At 47.2% G+C, this 19,234-nt stretch overlaps 1 long non-coding RNA gene across 3 annotated transcripts in view; it reads right to left on the reverse strand.

Annotated features, from left to right (window-relative positions):
- Positions 1-19,234, reverse strand: part of LOC309437070 — a 73,302-nt gene that overhangs the window by 12,058 nt on the left and 42,010 nt on the right. The gene's annotated exons all lie outside the window — the stretch shown is intronic.

Below are 19,234 nucleotides of genomic sequence, written 5' to 3' on the forward strand. Positions count from 1 at the left end.
GGAAGGCACCGAGGCAAGGCTTCACCACGGGGACGGTGACTGCCAGCCCCCTGCAGAGCTGGAGGGAGGTGAATAGAAAATTGGGGGCAGCAAGGGGGAGAGGGAGCTGGGGTGGAGAGCACTGCCCGGTCCGTCACCATTCAGTGGTCACCAGTAGAGGCTCCCTGCTTTCAACACACCCATCAGAGAATGGTCGGGGTTGGAAGGGACCTCTGGAGATCATCTAGTCCAACTCACCTGCTAAAGCAGGTTCACCAGAGGAGATCACACAGGGATGTGTCCAGGTGGGTTTGAATGACTCCAGAGAAGGAGACTCCACAATCTCTCTGGGCAGCCTGTTCCAGTGCCTTGCCCCAGGCAAGTGTGCCAGGAGATGAGCAGATGAAAGCAAAGCCAGGGCAGCCCTGCAGACACAACCATCTATCCTGGTAGGACGGCGCAGAGCTCTCTGTAGCGGGGATGCTCCATGTGGGTACCTCCCAGGTGAGCCACTGAACCCACCCGAGAGATGCTTCCACAGAAGCGACCAGAGGATGGATGATCCACTTAACTACAAATTCTGTTTGGTATCCACCTGCTCAGCACGCCCTGCAGCATCAACATAAACATCTCCTGGCGCGTAATCAGATGAGTCCCACTCTAAGGTCCTGCATCCTACTCCTCCTGGCATCCTTATGCCTCCAGATCAGCCTCTGAGAATGACTTTTGGAGCAGGCAGAGGTGATATAGATGGTGGTGAAGCAGGATGGATGCTGTGCCCAGTTGAGCAGCTTTCCTGCGCAGATCAGGGGAAAGCTACTTGGTACCTGCTGATGGGGGCTACGAAACATGTGTCTCAGACTGCCACCACCCCTTTCCCCTTCCACATTCCCAAACTGAACCTTTTCTCAGTTAACACAAGACCCCCTCTTTTACCTCTATCAAAGCACATGCTGCTTTAACCACCATTTTCTCCCAAAGAGCTCGAGGGCTCTTTGGCCATGGTGGCTCCAAGTGCTTCCTGAGGTTCATGTGCCCCATCACCACCGATGCCATCAGCCCGCGGCTGGCCAGCAGCAAAACCGTGATGGCTCTTCTCCATCTGCAGTGCAGGAGGAGGGCAATGAGGAGAGGGAAACCCACTCACCCCCAGCTCCTCTCCCCCAGCATGGCCATCTGTCCATTAGGCATGGGCTGGTGGAAGGACACACACAGGGTCTCCCCTGGACCAAGCATGAGCAGATTCTTCCACATGGCTTTTCACCAAGTCCAATCAGAGAGAGAAAGAGCACACAACACCAGTGGGAGCCCTAAAAAAAACATGATAATTATGATATAGGGGTGCAAATCTAAAGATGTAGGGAATCAAAACACAGGGAGCACCAGGGAGGAACTAAAATGCACCAACAGCTTAGAGGAGCCAACAACAAACCCCAATACTTGCAAGAGCTGGGCGGACTGGCTGCACATGGCCAGAGATTTCAATAGACAGACTCATCACGACCACCCCAGGAATTAGTTAATAAAAGCACTGCAGCATGCTGGGGCATCACGACCCCGTCCTCCAGAGATGTTCCCAAGACAGGTCCCCATGTGAGCACCCAGAGCAGGACTGGCAGCTGCGACGGTGCATTAGGCAGAGCCACGTTGCGCACAGACCTGGAGCCGGTGCTGCTGCAGGGCCCCGGCTGGCTGCAGGCAGGCAGAGCTGCAGGCAGGGCTGCAGGCAGCAGGACTCAGTTGCTGCAGCTCTGCAAGATTTTATCCTTCCTATGCTGGTCAGGAAGAGGCAGCGACCCAACCCAGAAGCCTCACATCTCCTGATAGTCCTTTTTTTTTTTTTTTAAATATGACACAAGTGTTATTGCACAGAGAACACCTGAAAACGCAGGGCAAGGGTGATGCTAGCACTGAGCATGCCCATGCATGAAACAAGCGATCAGCAAGATACACGCTACCCACAGCATCACTGTAAGTGAGTCTGCCCTGCATCTCAAGGCCAGCAGGCTCCTCTCCAGCCACCCATCACCTCCTCAGAATCCCCTCCAGCCACCCATCACCTCCTCATCCCCAGGCTCGGTGCCCTCCACGGAGGGAAGCAGTGCTTTACCACCTTTCTTTATTCTCCTTTGCTCTCATTTTTAGGAAATAACAGTGAATGGAGGAAGGTAACAGGTGGGAAACATAACAGAAGCAACTCTCATGCAAAATCCATTGGGCAGATGGTAAAGCAAGAAGCTAAAGCAAAGTGAGCAGAAAAGAACCAAGGAATGAACACTGCAAGCCCAGAGACATTATTCTGCATGCTCCAGAAGTACAAACTTGAAAGGAGACATAGGGAAAAAAAAAGGTCACCCCCAGTGCTCAAAGTCCACGCTGCCCATTCTGAGCATTTGAGAAAACAAAACCTTCAGCATTGCCCAAATCACCTGCTGCATTTTGCAGAAGGTGGGTTTTCTGCATGCCCAAAGACATGTCCCCAAGATGCCAGTACCACTTGAATGACCGTGCCGAGGAGCTCTGGAGCTCCGCTACCAAGCAGCCCTGCCATGCCAGCCCTGCCACAAGCTCACCGTCCAGCAAACTTCATTTGGTGGTCACTACTTGTGATATTATTTGGTTATTTTGATACTATGTGGTGTGTAGGAACTGCCTGGAGATTTGACTTCTTCCCAGTGTAAGCCCCAGCCTGTTAGCCTTGAAAATGCAATGAATAGCAAATTGCTTGTTTTCTTCTTCACTTTCTCTGTACTCTTTTAAAGACAAATTACCATGCTGCTTTTATTTTTTAAGCAGCCTGGATCAACACCAATCACATTGAGCGCCAGCATGTCACAAGCAAGCATAGCAAGCTTTTTCTTTTTTTTCCATGGGAATTTTAGCATCAGCTAAGCTAGAACTGAAGCCTAGATTTTCCTAGCATGGCTCACATCGACATCCTCTAAGACGGCACGCACAGACGCTGTGCTCTGCACGGTGCAGGGATGCAGCATGGCAAGGGAACCCTGCAAACCACAGCGGAAAGCTCTGCAGCCTACAACAAAAGATGAGGCGTACCCAGATCTGCCTATCTATGATCTTCCTCTTCAAGGCACTTTTATACTCCCCTGTGATTTCAGAGCCCAGCACACACTATTTCAGCTTTGATGCTATGTGTTCTTATTATCAACCGACCAATACCAGAATATCCTCCTTTCTTCTTGCAGTAAAACCCCTCGTTTCCCTAGGAGTTACAGCTGGTAGGGCAGAACAGACCAGGCATTTAGCATTTAATCAGAAGTATCAGCTCGAATCATCTAGGCTTGTACGGCTCCAGAGCATTCCCACCAGCTGCAAACACCAGACGAGTAACATCACCATCAGACGGCAGGGGTATCTGGTTTAACAGCCACAGGGGAGGAAATCATCATTTTGCATCACAGCACAGAGTGACCAATTTGTGGTCAACCAAACTACTCCCAAGAGCCGAAAAACCAAGAGTAATGCAGTGATGTCGGAAATTTGGACTCAGAACAGCAGAAGGTGTCGGGACACTCGGCCTCAGCAAGACTGACAGGGGCACAGGCCATGCCAAAATCTGGAGGCAAGGACCACAGAAACGCTGGGCCAGAAGGAACTTCAACGAGCCACCCAGCCCTGAACCCTCTCTGGGCTTGTTTCTCTTGGTGCCGCTCTCCAAGGCAACACCGGGCAGCTCTGCCAAGGAGGAAGCAGGACTCGGCTGCAGCTCCCAGCAACGAGCGCCACTCGGGAAGGGCTGCTGTGCTGCTAACAAAGCGGTTTCTAACGCTTTTTGGGCCAGCTCCAGCATCACTCACTCTCCTTCACCACCACCACCAGGAGCTGGAACGTACACTTTGAGAAATGCCAGCCTACCCCACTGCTACCAGCCACAATGGAGCTCATGCGCTGGAAGACAGCATCCAGAGAAGCATGTCCCTGTACACAATTTTCTTCTTACAGAATCACAGAACGCTAGGGATTGGAAGGGACCTTGAAAGATCATCTAGTCCAATGGCCCCATCGCAGCAGAAACACCCAGATGAGGTTACACAGGAAGGTGTCCAGGCGGGTTTGAATGTCTCCAGAGAAGAAGACTCCACAACCTCCCTGGGCAGCCTGTTCCAGTGTCTGTCCCCCTCACTGTGAAGAAGTTTCTTCTCAAATTTAAATGGAACCTCCCGTGTTTCAGTTTATACCCATTGCCCCTTGTCTTATCACTGGTTGTCACCGAGAAGAGCCTGGCTCCATCCTCGTGACACTCACCCTTTACATATTTATAAACATTAATGAGGTCACCCCTCAATCTCCTCCAAGCTAAAGAGCCCCAGCTCCCTCAGCCTTTCCTCATGAGGGAGATGCTCCACTCCCTTCATCATCTTTGTTGCCCTGCGCTGGACTCTCTCCAGCAGTTCCCTGTCCTTCTGGAACTGAGGGGCCCAGAACTGGACACAATATTCCAGATGCGGTCTCACCAGGGCAGAGTAGAGGGCGAGGAGAACCTCTCTCAACCTTCTAGTCGTGTCCTCAGAAATGGACACCGGGTGCTGTACCCCTCACACCACCTTCCTGTATGTCTCAAATCTCCTATGTTCCCTACAAGTTTCAGGTGCTCAATCACCTCTCCTCTCCCTGCCTTCCTTCCTCCCTCCTGCATGCCATCTGTTCTCTGGACAAAACTGCAGAGCCTCACTTGGAATTAACTTTGGGGACACTTTTCAGCTTTTCCTGTACTAACAGAAGCTCCTCATCGCAGCTCACAGTGTGGAGATACAGGCAGTCTACCAACCAATCTACTAATGATACAGGCTGTGGCTACACAACTTGACCGCATGATGAGCCACAGGCACAGCCAAGACCAGGAGAGCAGAGATACGTGGCTCCAAAATCACTGCTGAAGACAACATCCCATCAAACCATGCCCTGACACCTGTAGTTTTATGTTTGTTTTTCCCCTAGGTTTAAAATATGCAAATTTTCCTGCTATTCCTCCTAAGGGAAGTTTCCCAAACAGAAGCTTTGCCTTCCCAAGCCATCTGCTTTCATATTAAAAACAGAGGGGATAATACTGGATACTGTATTTCAAGCGAGGTTTTATATGACAAGGAAGATTGAGTTATTGCCTTTTCCATTTTCCTCTGGGCTCTTCAAGCTCTGCCTTTCTTGTAACAGCATCCCATTGTTGATTCACAACCAGCTTGTGATTCACTGTAGCTCCCAGATCCCTTTCTGCACTTAATTTGTTACTGCTCACTTTTGGATACATGCATCTGATTTCTGAGAGCACTTTTTTGCACTTGTCTTTATTGAATTTATTTTTCTTGTCTTCAAAGCACCCCTGCAGCTCATTAAGACAACTGTAACAGAAGACGCTATCACCTACATTACCTGCAATGCCTCTTGTTGCATTTCATTTTGTGTCCTCTGCAGTCTACCAACCAATCTACTAATGACCCTCAAAATGCCTTTCTGATTCAACAGCCAACCATTTCTTTTAGTTTCTTAAGTACCCACTTATGATGATTTCATCTTCAGCACATTTCCTGAGTTTGTTTATCGAGCTGTCGGGATTTCCTCAAGAACTACTCAACAGCTTTCAGCACTTTTTTTTTTTGTAAAGTCACTAAAATACCAGACTTGGTTTGAGTTTGCCCAGTAGTTCTGCAAGGCCTCCATCCTTCGGGAGAACTTGGTACACCAGCAGGTATCCCAGTTAAGAACAGATTCAGACGATACAAGTTCTGCAGTTAAAGTCAGATCAAGCAGATCATCCATTCCAGTTCAGGATCAGCATCACCGTTTTTCCTCAAGTCTCACTAACCGAGCTGTCTCTCTGTTGCTATTTTCCTTGGCTGAGCTGGAACTCCAGGGCTGCAGGAGCTTACAAAGAAAAGCTCATGCCCAAAGGGTTACGACTTGCTTTTTCATTATCTTTAAATCATAAATCCGATTTCCACTTGAAAAGAGAAGAGTTCATTTAACACAGTGGCTCGGTAGGGTAATGCAGGGCTTTGAAGGAAATTTGAAAAAAAAGAAAAACGAAGCAAGAGGAGAAAGCAAAATAACACTTCCAGAAACTTTTCCGAAGGAAATGAGTAACCACTTGTTATTAAATTATAAATCCCAGTTCTCGGGAAGTGGCATTGTCCGTAGTCTATTTTTAATAAGAAAACACCCCTGTCACTGGCATGAGGGTTGAACATGTTGATGAGACGTGTCTGTGGACAGCGGGAGTGTTCACTGGGAGCCATCATCTCATTCCTGACATTTCTATCACTTATCAGCAACCCAAACGGCACGAAAATGAAGTGGCTTAGGGAAAAAGAAACGGACCCAGGTGAACGAACAATGGCTACTGTTTTCCACGGAGGGAGGACAGGAGGAAACACTAGAGACCAAGTGGAGAAACCAGATCCCAAGTGTAGTCCTAGGGTTCGCTTTTGTTTTCCACATGTGAGGGATGCGCATGAAGCAATGAGGAAGCAAATGTGTGCTAACCCCAATGTCCCCATAGGGGCTGAAGTGACCTCCCATGTGCACTAACATCCTCTGTGTCCCCAAGATGGGGACACACTGGGCACAAAGTAAACCCTCGATCCCTTTTCCCTAGGGTCTGTCACCAAGAAGGGGCTTTCTGGGGAAGCACCTGATGCTGCAGCTCCACTGATGCTGAGCACTTCAAAGGTGTAATTGGCCTCACTTTACGCTGATAAATGAGTCCCAGATTCCTGTGGCGAAGTGACTCACCGATGGAGAACAGACACACCGTGTCAAGGGAAGGGAAGCAAAAGTCAGCAGAACTATCAGGAGGCTCAGCTATAGGCACAGCCTCAAAACCAAGCCAGGGGGACCACAAGCTATCAGACACCCCACCATCACACAGCAAGTCTCCTTGCACACTGGCAAGGGGACAGTTTTCGGCACCTGGCACCAAGCCCAACCAGTTTCCAAGACCCAGCCAAGCACTGCTGAGCCCAAGCCATGGGGTTCAGCTGTGAACTACATCCCCCAAGTGCTCAAGCCAACTGACCCAAAACCACACACACCCCCCTGCAAACTGTCCAGGCTGCACCAGGAACCAGTAAGAACTTATGACCAGCTCAGTGAACTACAACACACTATGGATAATTTTACTGTGAGGGTGACCGAGCACAGGCACAGCTTGCCAGGGAGGTTGTGGAGTCTCCATCCATGGAGATAATCCAAAGCCATCTAGATGTGGTCCTGGGCAACTGGCTGTTTGGACTGGGAGGCTGGACCAGATGTTCTTCAGAGATCCCTTTCAGCTTTGACCATCCAGTGATTCTGCAATTGCAAAGACATACTGCATTGCAATCCTGCACATTAAATTAGCTTTCACTGACCTGGTGTAAAAAAAAAATAAGACTGCAATTATTCAACTTCTCAACTATTTCTGACATTCTTCCCATATATGAGGTTTAAGCCTTTTTTTTTTTTCCCCTTAACAGGAATGCAACCCCACAGTTTGCAGAAGATTATAAAACACACACACATCACTCTTCCAAAACAGCATCTGAAAGCATTTGTTTGATGATTTTTTTTTTCCTCCCACCCATAAACTACCACCCTGCTGGTTTCATTCATTGTGCGGCATTTTGCAACGAAGCGTAAAAACGGTATTAATCATAGCTCTGAAAAAACACCAACTTCTTCTCTGAGGTTTGAAGTAACCATTTGGAAGGAAAACTTCCAGGAGCCAAAGAGACTGACAGGGCTGGAGACTGAAGTCCTTCTTTTCAAAGGCCAAGTGTATCCCAATATATCCCTTGGACAGCTGCCCCGAGCCAAAGTTACAACATTTTATTCTTCAGTTCAAGTATCAAGAAGGAGATTCGGTACAAAATCAGGACAAAAATCCGAAGTGAATGGGAAAGTGTAGCAGGCAAATGTGTCGCAAATATAACCAGAGGCTTGAGCTCTGGTAAGGATCGATATCTGAAACCTCATCTGTCTCTCACCACCAGGATGCTGCAGGGTTTGGGGCCAAAATGAACAGGTAAGGTCACCCGTTCCTCGCAGGCAGCAGCCGAGCATCCCGGACCGAGCGCTGACACCCACCCGTGGCAGAGTGTTGCTTCAGCAACAGTCAGAAACACAGAGATCTGCAAAGGCTATGCCAAAAAATAAAAATCATTATCATCTTTATGTTTTCTGGCCAACCACCATCGGAGAAAATTACCTTCTACATAAATCAAGCTCTTTGTCCACCTCCGCAGATTTAGTGCTTCTCCTGAACACAAGGAGGGGCTTCTGTCAAAGACAGGGTTGGGAAAAAGCATGAGGCTCTTTTCTAAGTTAGATGACTTAGCAGAGATTTGCCAAGGGTTTTGGAATCCCTCTGCTTCAGAGGCGAAACATTAATAATTTAAATCCCTCCTTTTAAATTAGGAAGGGCACTAAAAGAAACTATTGAAGGAGAAAAACCATCAAGCCTGCCACAGCATCCAACTCAAACACCGACATTTTCTCTCAAACCCCAAAAGTGGTTTCAACAAGCTGGCAAACAAGGAATTTACCTTTTTCTTACCCATCCTTTCCCAGCATTTGCTTCTCTGCCATTAATCTTCCAGGCAAAGCAGCCGACCGCGGGGACAGGGCACGCCAAGCACCCTGATACAGAACGTCCCAGGATACTGCAACCAGGGGCAGGGGAGGTAAGAGCAGTTGCAAAGCGTCTCACAGGGCGTGCCAAATATTTCAGGTTTATTGTTATATTAGGATGGAGAGAGAGGAGAGAAAGGGAGAGGGAGAGTTGGAAGGGACCTACAGCCATCATCCAGTCCAACTGCAAGCACTTTGTATTAGGAAAGGGGAGAGAGAAAGTAAATAATTAGTGATTGACCTTTTTCTTCTTTTTAATCAATAATCACAGACTCTTGTGTGCTGTGAAGTTGCCTCCTTATTCAAAGCACACGTGTCTCTGCCTGTCTTGGCTACTGATACCACTTCTTATCAGTACGTTTCATTCTTTCCCATTCTTGCAAGAGCTCTGCAAGGTGAAAAAAAGGATATTATCTTTGTATTTTAGAGGCAAAAAAGGCTGACAGGGATAGGTTTACCTCACTATCGAGGCTTTTGCAAGAGCAGGAACAATGTGGTAGCCCAAGATTTAGCATTGTCTACACAAGCCCCACCAGGGACCCCAGCTCCTTCATCAGCAGCCATCCGGGGCAGAAGCTGCTGTCCTGGTATCAAGGTGGCCAGATAAAAGCACACTCAGAGGGACATCCCCCTCTTCCATGCCGATGTACGTACTTCAGATGACCAGTATAAATTTGCCAAGAAAGATGCAGATGGCCAGGGAACATCACACATTTATTCCATACCGTGGCTCCTCTTGGGCCCCCAGCTCAACCAGCCAAGCTGAACAAGACCTTCGCATTGATTTGAATCCCCAATGCAGCTGTTTAGACACTGGAACAGTGCAACCTCATGTCTCTGCAAAGGATGCTCAAATACAACCTTTTCTTCAGGAAGAAAGGAAAAGGAGGAATAGTTATTCAAAACCTACATGCCAGCCAATCTGGCAACCGAGTGCCATCCTCCACAGCTTTTTTAGACAGTCAGGAACTTCAAATTTATTTTGTCTCCTGCTCCCAGCAACTCCTAAACAGTGCGAGCTAAATATTTATAGAAGAGTCACTGTTTGTTTAAGTTTCAATCTATACTTGCTGAGGTCCAATATGCCCAGATCTCAAAATGACAGCTGATTACAGAAGAGCCTGAAAACATGGCAGAGGGGACTCTGACGCTTACCAGACCTTTCATCTGGACACTTTCTCCGGTGGTTGCTTTGGGGCACCTTTCCCAGCTTCTTTCAAAAGAAGAAGAACAACAGCTCCCGCCAGCCCAGGTCCACATTTCATCAGATGCTTCGGCACAGCTCTGCTCAGTGCCGCAGAGCCCCAGGTTTTGGGGAGCCCCCGGAGCTCCCCAGCTCGCAGCGAGGTGGCCTGATTGCTTCTGGAAATGCAGCTGGAGCAGTGTCGTGGTTTAACCCGAGCTAGTAATTCAACCATGATAGCTGTTCACTCACTTCCCTTCCCACCCGCCCAAATAGGGGAGAGAATCAAAAGGGAAGGGAGAAACTCGGATTGAGATAAACACAGTTTAATAAAATAACAAAATACTAGTACACTACTAGCAAATACATATATATAATAGAAATAGAATATAAAATAAGAGATACTGAAGGCAATTCCTCACAAACCCCGTTCACACTGAGCAGCCAGTCCCAGGAAGCAGCACCTGATCCTGAACAGCTGATCCAAAAGAGAAAAAAGAGGAAAAAGGCAGAAAGGCTCAGAGGCATCTGCAAAATGGCAACAGGCTGAACTAAATGTCCTGAAGCAAACTCCCTCAGCTTTGACAAAAAGAGTGAAGAAGCGAGAGAGAGAATGCACCGCAGAAGGTCCCAATTTTCCTTAAATATAAAGCAGAATGCTAGTGGGATGGAATACTCTCATTGATCAGTCTGGGTGTCAGACAAGCTCTGCCCCATCCCTGCCCCTCTTCCTCGATGCCTCACACCTGTGGGCAGAGCGCTCAGAACATCCTTGGCTCTCAGACCAGAGCAATTAAAAACATTGACTCTGTGCTGGGGTGTTATCTCTTGTTCTCAAACTAAGTCCAAATAATGACCGTGCTAGCTATGAAAAAGAAAGGTTTCCAACTGCATGAAGAAAATTAAATAATTTTCAGTCAAACCAGTGCAAGCAGCTGAGCTGCCTCACAGGATGCACCAAGGCAGGGTGCAAACATCTCCGAGTGTCCAAGCCCATGAAACGAACCTGCCACAGGTGGGGCACGGCTCAGCGTACCTCTGGCTCAACAAGTCCTACCCTGACCTGCCCCTTCTGTTTCTCCTGGATTCAGCAACTGCTTTTCAAAATTCATCACAGTGTTCACTTCCATGGCATAACAAAGTCCTCCCACACCTTACAGAATCACTGAGGATACCCAAAGTTTTTGGCTAACTGGACGATCCGTCAGAAGTTGAAAATACACCTGTATGTATCGACATGCTTCTGCTGTAAGCTAGGTAAGTCCAACAAGTCACAAGGCAGAGGACGACAGCACCTTCTTCCACATGGTGTCACACAGTTTCACAGATGGGCCAAGAAAAATCAGACTGTACTTCAGATGCGATGATTTCAATTTATACATCCCATAAAGTCACGTGTAGGCCCAGTTAAACACTCCTGGAGTTGTCCATTTGGGGTATAACTGGGGAATCAGCACCATGAAGGTGCACACGAGAGGTGAGTCTATCAAGCAGGCCAACACATTCCAAAGAGCATCTCACCCTTGCAGTTGCTCAGCATCAAACTTTGCAAACTCCCAGAGGAACAGCAGAGGCAGGAAGACACCACCCAAGCAAACACACTTTTCAGCATCTTCCAATGACCACCCAAGGCTGGTAATTCCCTTCGTTTTCACAGTTTCACATAAAATCTCCTGCATGAGGAACTGAGCAGAAGGTCCTTATTCACCTCAGATGGGTGAGAGGCTGGGACGTCTTTGCCTGACTCCAGCTACATCAAACCCAGCACCTGATTTGAACGGCCCCTTGGATGAGTTGCTGAAGAACTCAAAACCCCCATCAACACTTACCACTGTGCCCATCCCATTGAGATAAAATCTTTATCAGCACAGCAGCAAGGTGGGACTCAGCAACATTGCCCTGCTTGGGCTTCTTCAGGGGATAACAGGACCTGTTCCTCCCTGCACAGGGTGTTTCAAGGTATTTTGCTCCAGTCACATAGAAAATGTGGTATCAAGCAAGAAGACAACTTTTGTCAGGTGGATCTGAAGGTCAGGTTTACATGCTGCCATCATTAGGAGTCTCAATATCCAGCATGAAGACCCTTGCATGGATGAAGAACCCAATCGCACAGATGGCCATGCCAATGCCATGCGTGCACGTCCTACCCACACTCGTCCTCACACGTATTTTCTATCCAGGCGTGTCTATGCACACACTCACAGGAAAGCACCCGATGAAGTTTTATGGATGTGCTCATATGTACACGCACATAAATATGCAGGAGTACATAGGCCCACTGCAAGCAAGCCATACCGAGAGACAGGATTAAAGAGGAGACTGCGACATGTAGGAGGGTGGAAATAATGACAAGCGCTTTCATCAGTAAAATCCCAATTACCCAGCCTGCACAGAGCCTCTCATCTTTACACAGCAAGCAAAGCTACTTATTACAGAGATTCCTTTACCATAATCAGACTTCCAGAGAAAGGAGAGAAGCTGCCCTGGCTTTCCCATGTTTTATTTCTCCAGGTCTCAGAGGAGAGACCCATTCTTGTAAGTGCACACCTTGCCACACATGTCACCATGGCTGGTGGGTCCACTGCATCCAACCATAACCAGGTTGAAGGCACAAGACTATGGTGACCAAGGAGCCTTTGAAACCACAGCCAATCTCCTCCAGCATCATTCACAACATTAACACTGTGGGGATGGCTGTACCGATGCTTCATGGAAGACAGACATAGACACCTCACAGTAAAAAGCAAATTTTACTGCAGCGCAGAAGACTCTTTTCTAGTTTAATTCACCTGCTCCTAAAAAAAAAAGAGATACAGCCCCCCTTTTCCCCCTTTTACATAAATATTGGATCTGAGTGTTTTATGCTTTTAAAAAGTTAAAAATAGGAAATAATATCAAGGCTATGTGCTGCACCTTTTATCAAAGCCTTTTATAAACATCAAAAGCAGCTCCTTCATGCTCTTTTATACTTTCCTGCTGTCACTCACAATTCATAAAAGGGGACGACAGAGATACAAAGGGTAAAGCACTTCCCAGCACTGTCACAGCGAGTCAGGGACAAAAAGCAGCTTCTCCTCAAAGCTCTGAAATCTAAGAGCAATTTTATGATATAATGTCACTTTCAGCACAAGAGATGAATAACAGATATTCAAAACATAATAATACTTTCACAAGTAAACAATGCTTTGCAGTGTCAAAGCTTTTCAGCAGCGCTGTCAAGCCTTTGCAGAAGAATCAACAGTGCGATCGCCGTACCACCACTGGGAAGCAGACACTGCGAGAATAAACACGTGTTTGGCTGAAAAACACAGTCTCTCAAAGGTGCTGGTCTGGCCAAACTCCATCTGTGTTCTCTGGAGATGCACATCCACATCCCCCCTATAAAAAAGGGGAGGTTTGGAGATTAACAAGATGAACCAGAAACTCTTTACACATAAACTTGACTTTGACCTTGCCATCTCTCAGAGACCTGCCATAAATCCAAACCTCCTCCCCATCTGTATGATGAGTGGGCTCATACTCGCCTATATTCAAGAGATATGAGCATTAATTAACTTTGATGTTAACGAAAAAAATCCACATTTGAAAGATGGTATCTGCTAGAATATTCATGGCTCTTTCCAGCTTGTTTATACACCTGGATACAGAGCAAATCCCCCATGCAAACCATGGCTAACCTGAGAGCACCATTCAGCTGTTCAGCATCTTTTTCACAGAAGATAAATTCCATAACTTGCAGTCACCATTATTTTTTTCCTGCCTTGCACAGTTAGGAATTCCAAGGGAGGAAGTGATAAACCCATGATAAAAAAACATTCCAGTGAACTTTCAGCATTATCCTAAGCAAAAATGAATTTCCTCCTTAGTCATCCACAGGCAGGGTAAGCCAGCTCCCTCACAAATTACAGAAAAGCAGGGAAAAATGCTTATCAGGGAGAATACTTCTCTTCCTAACACCTCAGTATTTAAGTTTTAAGGAGGACAAAGGTCAAATGAAAGCCACCTGATGACGATGGTAATACAGCCCTGGGTAAAACTGCACAGGGACACCAGCAGAAAGAGTTGCTCATTACAAAAGAAGAAATTGTGAAAACCCAGTGACGGTGCCAGCAGGGAGGGTGACGGCACTTCGGCATCCCTGTGCCACAAGGATGCTGTCAGACCGTGAGGGGGGAACATCTGTGATGTGGGGCTGGCCGAGACAAAAAGCAGCAACAACCCCCCTGGCCCACAGAGAGCCACGGTATGTTGGGGTCCCAGTATCGCTCAGCACCCCCTTTTGCCCGGGAAAACTGGGGTGTCAAGCCCAGGCTGGAGTTGGACCCCTCTCCTGGATGGTGAGCAGCAATCCACCTTCCAAAGGCACCACGGCTGGGATGCATCTGTGCCCCATCCCCCAACTTATCTACTATAACCTACATAAAAATATATAGGATTTTTATTGCACAGCAGAAGAGCATATGCTCAGGTCCCCCTTTTGCTGCTGGAGCCTTGGGTGTCTAATTTGACCTTCTGGCTTTGACACTGCAAAGGTAAAAAGGAAGCGGCACAATGATGGTTTCCTGCAAAAGCAGAGCCGGTGAAACCACAGGATCCCCAAAACATTGCCAGAGAAAAACCAGGACGATGGGTGTGAGATTTGCTTCCAGCTCAAGAAACACACTCAGAATAAAAAATCGCTCAAAACAGTATTTAGTGTTTCTGAACCGGGTTTCACGCTGTAAGACCAGATGATCGGGCAGATGCCCTCCCTCAGCAGCTGGCTGGCCCTGTGGAAGCCGTTCCTGCTGCCACTTTTCGTCTGCTCCCCAAAATCAGCAACTAGATCAGCTTGGAGATGATTAAAAATTAATTACAAACTTTTCAGATCATGTCCCATTCACGGATTTGGGACGGTGCAAATCCTGCCACCTTCACTGAACAGCCCCTCCAGGGGCCTCTCGCAGCCTTGGGAGACCAGCCAGCTTTGGAGGCTTTACATTTTCGTGGCATGAGACAAATTTCACTACGAGTTCCTCAGTATTAATCCACACAATCCTGCTTAGCAGATGGGAGCCCAAGAAAACAGCCTGTTGACACCTTCGGCTCCGCAGAGCCCCTGAAAGCAATGCAAAGGATTCAGGAGCCGAGCAGATACTTGTGCTTTTCTGGCTTTAGCAATGACACGTCTTGTGACAGTTCACTGCTCCTTCACAACCTGGACAGCACGGTAAGCCAGCAGATGGGTAAGTATTACTGTGTACTGGCAGACCCAGGTGCTCATGGAAAAAGCAAAGATCACACCTTAAGAAAGAGCTTTATTCTGAAAGTAATAACTATGATGCTTTAGACAGTTTAAAGTGCCGAGCAACATCTCGAAGCAATAAACAGAGGACTGTGCAACAGACACTAGCAGGATTATTTCAGGCCTTTAAAATATATAAATACTTATTTATAGAAATATAAGCAGATAAGAAATATGGCCTTGTGTATCCCCAGTTAGATGCTGTGCAAAAAGGCACAAAGTTTGGGCACAAATGGCACATGCCGAGATGCTGTCAGCAAGCACACCAAGAGTGCGGTTGACCTAAAGCACAAAACCACACACTGCAAAAGTGGGGGAAGGTTTAGCATAAGCCAAAGACTGAGATACACAATTAATTTTTTTTGCTTGAGCTGGCTCTCACGGCTGCTCGGTGAGCAAAAGCCAACATACTCCAAACCGCAGTCCTGGGGTCAACAGCAACTGGATGAGCACAGGTCCATCAGCATCCCTCACTCTGAGCACCATCTCCTCCAAACCCCCAGGCAGGACAGGGAAAGAAAGGCCAAAGCAAAATTTCAGTATCAGCCACTTCAGCACTTTTTCCTGAGCAGAGGATGAAGAGAATCCAAAGATTCAGCTGTAAATATTTTAAAAGTGGCAAATGGACATCGGGCAGCCAAGCAAGAAACTTTAAAAGCACATACTTGCATTTGCTGCTCCCAACCCTTGCAAATCCAGCCTGCTGAAGTGGTAAGGTAGGTTGGCCACAAACTGAAAGCTGAAACTAGTTTCAGCCCCAATTCCAGAGAACTGGGAGTAATTTTAGAAGCAGGAAACCATCAAGCAAGAGACAGCATCTGTAGATGAAATCCTCTTCCTTTGTCAGGCTTCAATACGTTCGACTCACAAAACCATAAAGACAGTACGACTCCCTAAAAAAAGCTTAATTGTCAAATTTGTTTTATAGCTTGGAGGTTATTTTTTTTCCCTTAAACCAATAAATACTTGCAACTCCTTTATTTGCTGCCAGCTGGGGAGAGATTCGAAAACTACTGCAAACCTGCAATTTCAGTGCTTGTCTGTGCTGTGCACTGAAAAATTCCTCTCGAGTGAGAGTGAGAGGGGTTAGTCATGACAAGAACATCCCTGCAATGTGCCGGGGCTGCTTTTCACTGTCATCCAACCGTCATTAATACCGACCCATCCATGATTCTTATAATCAGTTATGTGCTTTTCAAACACACACCCAAATACAATACCCTCCCAAGAAGTCAAACCGAAGCTTTTTGTATAATTTTTTTTTTTTTAATTAATAACTTGCATCTGTTCATAGACCTATCCCTTAAAGGGCATTTTGACCCTGCACTGTGCACCCTGACTACAAGGTTTTGCTATTTTAGCAGCAAGTACTTTAAAAGCCGATGGAGCTCATCATTTAAGTAGCACCCAGGGATGCACCTGGCAGCCCCCCAACCCAGATGCTCACACTGACCGAGGGGAAAGCCCTTAAATTACCATCCCTTTGAAGCTGCCCCACGTCTGTGCAGGATGAGACCAGCTCCAAACAAAACCTCAGATGATTTTTCTCCCCTATAAAAGACAGCTGTAAATTTGCAAGCTCAATGTCGGTTTTGGCCAAGCTCCAATTCTCAGGCCACTCACAACTACCGGCAGGTTCTTCCTCTGTGTTGGAAGAGACCTTCAAAGCTCATCTAGTCCAACAACCTGCAATCAGCAGGGACATCTTCAACTAGACCAGGTTGCTTTATTTGCCTGTCCAGCCTGGCCTTGAATGTCTCCAGGGATGAGGCATCTACCACCTCTCTGGGCAACCTGGGCTGGTGTTTCACCACCCTCATTGTAAAAAATTTCTTCCTCATGTCTAACCTGAACCTCCCCTCCTTTAGTTCAAAACCATTCGCCCTTGTTCTATCGGAACAGGTCCTGCTAAAAAGTCTGTCCCCATCTTTCTTATAGCCCCTTTGAAGTACCTAAATGCTACAGTAAGGTCTCCCTGGAGCCCTCTCCAGGCTGAACAAACCCAACTCTCTCATCCTGTCCTCACAGCAGAGCTGTTCCAGCCCTCTGATCATTTTTGTGGCCTCCTCTGGCCCCTCTCCAACAGGTCCATGTCTTTCCTGTGCTGAGGGCTCCATAGCTGGACACAGGACTCCAGGTGGGGTCTCACCAGAGCGGAGCAGAGGGGCAGAATCACCTGCTAGCCATGTTCCTTTTGATGCAGCCCAAGATATGATTGGCTTTCTAGGCTCCAAGAGCACATCGCTGGCTCATGTCCAATCTTCCATCCACCTCATGTGAGTTCCTTGGAAAGCTCAGACTCCCATTGCAAGAGGCACTGCAGAATGCAAGTTTTGGCGTATATCTACCACAGCTTTTCTCCTTGCTCAGTGTCAGCGCAGACTCATGCAATGCAGAGGGTGAGCACCACTGGAGCTGCTCTAGGTTCCCCAGGTCACTGGCAGGTTTTGTTCTGTCTCCAGACAGGCACCTCCAGAAGCACCAAAGTGACATGTATATGAGTTTCTTAGGGACATTGTTTAGATGTGAACTTGACAGTGTCAGGTTAATGATTGGACTCGATGATCTTAAAGGTCTTTTCCAGCCACAATGATTCTATGGTTCTATGACTGCACCACTGGAGCAACTGACACCCCATTCTCTGGGGTGACCTTGAGCACTCCTTGTACTCCAGAACTGTAGCCAACGCCTCTTGTCATACTCAAGATCCATCAAGAAGTCTATGTACAAGTGATGATTACACCTCATCTGGCTCTCTAAATAAGGAAACCCAAGGAACTCCTTCACATCAAATTACAGAGATGTTCTTCCTAAAAGGTTGAGCAACAAGGGCTGGAAGGAGACCAATAAATACATTTTGCACACACGCTCCAAGTCTTCTAGAGATGTTCAGGGCTCTAATTAGGCTTTTCTTTGCCTGCAAGAAGGAAAGACCAAGTTCCTGGTTATATACAAAAGATAAAGCTCATTCTGCCGCAATGCACTGCTGACAAAGGACCTTTTCACATCTTACAGGAACAAGTGGAGATCTGGTTTGCAACATCTTTACCAAACAGCTGGCTGGAAAATAAAAAGGACTATAGATATCAATATAGATATCAATGGTGTTTGCTTTAATTGTAGATAAAAAGCTCGCACTGCCAGTGATCTTTCTTTCTCAGAAGCCTTAGAAGTTGTTAGGAGCTAGTTAATAAAACACCAGGAATTTCAGCAATGGGAAAGTTGTGTTTTGTAGCCCTGAGAAAAATGGGTTGAACAACTTTCCTCATCGACTCACAACAATGGGGCTCGCCCACCCATGACAATGAATTCAGGTTAAGGAAGGAAAACTCATTTTCTGAATGAAGGGCTGAGACCCAAACCGAAGATGTCACCAAATCCTGGATTTTTAGTAGTGTATTAATTTGGCGCACAGGATGAGGAGCCTCTAAGCAAAGCCCTGATCAGGGCTGCTCTACAGTGGAACCCACCAGTCTGTACATCCAGGGACGGATGCTACACAGTCCGGCCGTCCGGCCTTATCTCCCCTCTGGCTCCATCAGCAGAAGACCCAGCAGGGCTGGGAGGACAGTGGGATCCCAGGAAGTCCAAGCTACTGGACACTCCAGCCAGGGGCATTGCTGCAGGTGCAAACCAGATCTACATGAGAGTGGAGTCTGGTTTGGTGAGCCCAGGTGAATCTGAGCAGCATTTATTTGGGTTTAGTAAATCATTTCTCTGTGCTGATGGACAAAAAGCTGGGGGAGAAGAGAAAACCAAAATACCGCTATTCATAAAGTTATCACTTTTCACACCGTGGAGCCAAGCAAACAAACAAAAATATTTAGTGACTTCACCAGAGGTGCAGATGGAGTCACTGAAGGAGACAGCTGCAGAACACAGATCTTCTAATTGCCTTTCTGCTCTCTCTTGGCCATCAGAGAAAACCCTTCAGATGTGCAGAAGAGGCACTGCATCACACAGAAGAAATAAAATAATTTTTCAGTGTATTTTCTATGTCATTTGAGCTGGACCGCAACATATTGAGGGAGCAAAGCAGGAGCACGGTTCAGCACAAGGGAATCAAATGCTGAACGTCGCGGTCCCAGAGGACACCTCTGCAGCAGAACACAAAACCCACACAAGCAATGCCAGGAGCCTCCATCCTCCCCAAGGATTGGGGTCTT

Source organism: Streptopelia decaocto, assembly GCF_964273445.1.
Source record: "Streptopelia decaocto genome assembly, chromosome: 2".
In the NCBI taxonomy this organism is placed as follows: Eukaryota; Metazoa; Chordata; class Aves; order Columbiformes; family Columbidae; genus Streptopelia; species Streptopelia decaocto.